Here is a 5,657-nt window from a genome sequence, read left to right as displayed (position 1 = left end):
TGACCTTAGTTTTCAGATGTAGCAGCCTAATTTTTATCAGATTATACCATAAAATCAAAAGTAGACTTGTAGATCTTTTTAAAACAAGGCATGAAATATTAATTTAAATAATATAAATTAAACAAATAGCCTAAATAACAACTACACAAAGTTAAAGTCATAATAACTTTTTATAAAGGTATCTTGAATTTCAACTGGAGGTAGTTTTGATAAATATTAGTATTCTGAACATTAAAATAGGTAGACTTAACATACATTTGTTCTGAAAACATATTTAGAAATTGGTTTTAAAAAATGAGGTTAGGATTGGGGTGATAACTAGTTGAGGATTAGATATGATATTCATTGTGTTTATCCATGTTGTAATTTCTCTTTTACAGGTTCATACAAATAAAAGGGAAGATCTGATTTTTACCAGTAATAAGACTACAGCATACTAAATGACACAAGATGTTCTTTCTCAATTACCTCTTACATTTAACATAAAAGTAGGAAAAGGTATGACAATTATTAATAAGCTGCTTTAAATTTTATAATTTGTTTTTTTATAACTTAATTGTACCATTTTTATTTCCAATAATGATAAATATAATTTAGTGTCATTTATATTTTAAAATATTTATATTATACTAGATATAATTTACTTCTATAATATTACTATCCAGGTTTAACAGTCTATGCCTACAACATAGATCTCCAGGACTAAAAGTACACAAAATGGCAATCAGTATATCACAAGTGTAATAACACATGCATCTAATCTGCTTCAGTGGCGAGAACTGGGTGAATCCTCTCAAACATTAATCAGGTAAGTTATCACAAGTTTGCTTTGGTTTATTTTGAACATGTTGATTGAGATAGATTTTTATTTGTATAAATATTGTATTTAAAAAAATATTTTACCTAGTAAAACCAAGTCAGTGGTGATAATTGATACAATATCATTATGTATTTTTTCAAATATTTGTTTTGCAAAATATGCTGATTTGCAGGAAGGATATATATATATATATATATATATATATATATATATATATATATATATATATATATATATATATATATATATATATATATATATATATATATATATATATATAAAACAGTATCATTTAGTGGTTTGTCTTACAAATTTGAATTATTTACTTAATCTGTCTTAACTGCTCAACAGGAACTAGGCATACCTAATGAGCGTCAAGCTGATACAGTAGATGTACAGAAGAGTTTATACACAAGGTAAATATTGATAAATTTTAAGTTTTCTTTTTTTAAGGATACATGTAGTGTTTTGGGAGAAAGGAATTAAATTATTTAAATTAGGCCTAATAGTTTATTTCTCTAGCTTATGTTTCACTCAAAATAACTTAAATTTTTCCCCCTTTATCACTAAAGCAAAATTTTATAGATATCTATGCCATGATTCATCTCATTCAATCACTTTTTTCTTGTTTTGTTTTGATGTATTAAACTAATTTAAACTAAAGATTTTTTTTTTTTTGCTAATTTTATTATTTCAGATGGATGATTAAGAAAATCATTTTGTTTTGTTTCAGGAAGTGAAAAGTGATGTAAAAGGCAACTAATACTTCCATCTACCATAGTTAAACAAGAATCTGCAAATGGTGATAATTGCAATAATCTTGATATATTAATGTTTGGCTTTATAATTATATGCAATTGTTTCATAAATAAATTATTTCTCAAAATTTGATGTATTTGGTTTTCTTACTTAGTACATAAGATACAAGTGATTGAAAGCTGAAAAGGGTTGTATGTAGTTATAGTATTCCCAGCACAAGTTGACATTAAAACAGCTGAAGCCCTTTAAAAAAAAAAAATAAATAAATAAAATAATCTAGGAATGCTGTTTCTATTAGCTGAGCATATATTTGGAAAAGAACTTAATTGTTTACCAGAGAATACTGTGACCCAGTTTGTACTCCAGGCAAAAATTGTCTATTGTTAATATTATTAAGTTAAAGAAAAGTATCAAACAAACAGGATAATATTAATAAGCAAGACCTCCACACTAGAGAAGTATGGAATGAGTATTGCATGGAATTCAAATCAACTTTGATGTTGCTAATTGCTACACTGGCCATAATTGGCCTACATTGATTTTTGCTGAGGTAGGCAACTGTTTTTGTTTAACTTTAGATGTCGACTAAATAAAGAAGAAAACTGACACGCCAATACCAAAATCAAGAACTTGTAAAGTTCGTGGTTGCTAAACCGAGAAGTCCTGAGTTCAACCTCCCGTGTAGATGAGGCTCTATAGTTGGGGATAGCAACCTATCTTGGGGATACAACACTTGTTCTTGGATTGACAAAAGATAAGAAAAGAAATCCAGAAAGAAAAGCAGCTGAACGAAGAAGAAAAAGGCTGGATATATTCGGTATCAACTGTACAATTTTAACAGACACACATTTCAAACTACACATGCATTTCAATGACAAAGTTCAGTGAAGCCATAATGTTGAGTTTGACTGAATGAAGAACGATATTGTTATTTCAAGCAAAGTTAAGGTTTATTGTCTTAAAGACATTGTCGTGGATGGATTTAGACTAAGACTTCCCTGTTAAATAAGCCGACAACGATGGCTCTTTTTATTTCTCGTCTTTGATGTTGCTTTCAAGAACTTGTATGAGATTAGATTACCTACATACATAAGGCTACGCAGTTTGGAATCTTGGCTTTCTAATAGTGGACCTGGCTACATGACATTACCCCCACCCCGTCAATTACCCCCCCCCCCCTGGAGAATCCCCCCCCCCCGGCCTCAAGTTATGATCCTAACTCAAACTCTATACCTATGTATTTCCTTAATCCTAATCGATAAAAAAATGACCAAACCCTAAGCATTCACCTCAGCCTAAAACTTAACACATAACCAAAACCAACTCTAGACTTAGGTTTCAGCCTAACCTTGACCATAACACTAACCCTAGCCTTAATCCTAACCCTGACCATAACACTAACTCTAATTCTGAATCTAACCCTAGCCCTAACCTTAGCCCTAACGCTAACCCTAACCTTAGCCCGAACGCTAACCCTAACTCTAGCCCTAACTCTAACCCTAGCCCTAACTCTAACCCTAACCATAACCCTAACCTTAGCACAAACGCTAACCCTAGCCCTAACGCTAACCCTAATCCTAACCCTAGCCGTAACCCTAACCATAATCTTAACCTTAGCCAGAACGCTAACCCTAACTCTAACTCTAACCCTAGCCCTAACGCTAACCCAAACCCTAACCCTAGCCGTAACCCTAACCATAACCCTAACCCCAGCTGTACCTTAAGAGGTGTGTGCGTGGGGGGGGGGGGGAGATGTCCTCCTTGGCGGGGGGTAAATGACAGGGGGTAATTGCTTCAGGGGGGGAGAGAACTAATAATCTGTAAGTCCTACTATTCAATACATTTGGTTAACACAATGTCGTCACACATGTAAAACAAAATAAGCAGTGTTTTTATTATTTGTATCCTTAAAAAATGCAAAATAAATGCTACGCCATTAACTCAACCCTCTTTTTTCTCGTTACATATCGTCACATAAAGCCACCGCCCAAAATGATGGTGACGTCAATATACAATCATAAAGTGGTCACCCATTAACCACGACTCAGACGATTTTGCACCAAACCCCCCTTCTCTAATTGTAACAAATTTTCACAAAAAGCCAGATCTTTGCTTCCCCCCCCCCCCCCCCACCACTCTCTTTAAAAACACTACACCTCAACACATAACCCCCTCCGCCGTTCCCCTGAAACTGCATTTTTACTTTCTCGTATATACGAAGTATAGAGAAAGTCTTGTAATCAGAGTTTCTTCCAGGCATCTCTTCGGGGGGGGGGGGGGGGCGAAGCCCCCCCGAAAATTTTTTACCGCCCCCCCGAACGAAATGAAATTTATATAATTTATATAGAAAATATATACTTTTAACACTGTCCGCCTCCCCGAAGAAAGTTTACCGCCCCCCCCCCCCGAAGATTTCAAGTGCCCCCCCGGAGAAAAAAGTCTTGAAGAAACACTGCTTGTAATCGTGCAAAAAAAAAATCGAGATTTTTTACAAATCTCGATGTTTTACACCTCACTGATACGGAAAAACATAATTTTGCAATCTTGTCCGTATGTCTGTGTCTGTGTGTGTCTGTGTGTAAACACGATTAATTGAGTACCGTTACAGCTAGGTTGATGAAATTTCATATATAAGTATTTTATCAAAATCATAGATCCGTATAAACTTTTGAGTGATTTCCGATAACGGAAAGTGGTACTTTTTCTACTTTGAATTTTTCAAAAGCCTATAACTTGAGTACTATTGCAGATAGATAAATGAAATTTCACATGTAAGTAAAAGATCTAATTCTCTACCTTCTGTCAAATTTTGAGTAATTTCCGTTGACAGGAAGTACTAATTTACGCTATTTCCGATTTCTCAAAAAACGCACGTAAATTTATAAAGTACTAATAATGTTGCGCACTATTATGCACATCTTTATTTGACGTTCACTTGGTGTGCAATTCTTTTTTCTACGAGGTTTTATTCTATTTTAAAAAGTTTAAGTATTTAAAATGGATTAAAAATCATGTCTATATCCCGAGTTGCCATTCCCCGTAGTGTTATATTAGAATATTCGAGAAAGTTTAGGGGAGATCACTCCCGGTTTATTATAATATGTACTGACCTCGATAAACATTGAGTTAATAAATGAATTAATACCAAAAGCAATCTTTTAAAGCCCGAAATAACGGATGAAAGCAAAAATGTGTCGTCACACTTTCCGATCATCCCTTCCCATAAATGAAAAAAAAAGCCTGAACATACTAAAGGAGAGTATGGATGTTGATGGAGGATCCCAACATTAAAAATTAAAGCAGCGCAAAATTTCAGGAATCCATGTTACATATTATTATTTTCCGTTGGTATAACAAAGGTATTTACATTGTGTTTTATATTTTACGAGCCGCTATCATACGCCGCTATTTAGTTGTTTCATTTTCTACTTTTCAGTAATTCATAATTTGTGAATTTGACAGTAACAATGCTGCCACTGAAAATATTTGCTTTAAAACACTATCAGTAGCTCGTTAAGGACGATAACCCCCCCTCCCCACCCTCCTTTCCCAAAAATCCTACCCCCCCCCCTCCTCGTGAAAGCAGCCCCCTCTGAGTTACCTCCACTAAGTTTAAAATCGTTTCAAACTAAATTATCTGCCCCTAATAGCTGTCACTAAACCCGGCTCTACGATTGTAAACATTTAGCTTGAACCACAGCTCACCAGACCATGTAGGGATGGGGGTGGTAGGGATAGAGAGAAAGAGAGGGGGCTGCTAGGGGCGCTTACAGCTTGGTGTTTTCTATGGTATCCATGAAGAGAATTATTTATATAGAAGAAATATATATTAAACCAGCGTACCCGTCCCGCGCGTTGCTGCGGTCTCAGAAGACAGACTGACGCAATATTTTAAGAGGATTCCATAATTACATTAGCAATCACGTATTTTTTACGCTTGACATTGATTTCTAAATCTAAACAATTTAAATGTAATCAAAGCCGGTGTTATATTGCTTTCATCATAGTTGTTGAGGCGCAAATTCTACCGCACACAGTAGCCCATTGTATCCATAATGTATCGCACTCTTTAAAACGA

General features: G+C 34.4%; 1 long non-coding RNA gene across 1 annotated transcript; it reads left to right on the top strand.

Moving 5' to 3' along the window:
• The first annotated feature begins 386 nt into the window (after positions 1-386).
• LOC131950874 (uncharacterized) lies at positions 387-1,708 on the top strand. Its single transcript, XR_009388368.1, has 4 exons — positions 387-498; positions 666-808; positions 1,172-1,236; positions 1,554-1,708. It is a non-coding gene; the product is annotated as an uncharacterized LOC131950874 (long non-coding RNA).
• The last annotated feature ends 3,949 nt before the right edge of the window (positions 1,709-5,657 follow it).

Source organism: Physella acuta, unplaced genomic scaffold (genome assembly GCF_028476545.2).
Source record: "Physella acuta isolate Inbredline_101_S28 unplaced genomic scaffold, ASM2847654v3 ptg000783l, whole genome shotgun sequence".
NCBI classification, from domain to species: Eukaryota; Metazoa; Mollusca; class Gastropoda; family Physidae; genus Physella; species Physella acuta.
The sequence above is the reverse complement of the archived record's forward strand: the minus strand, read 5'-3'. Positions and strand labels throughout refer to the sequence as shown.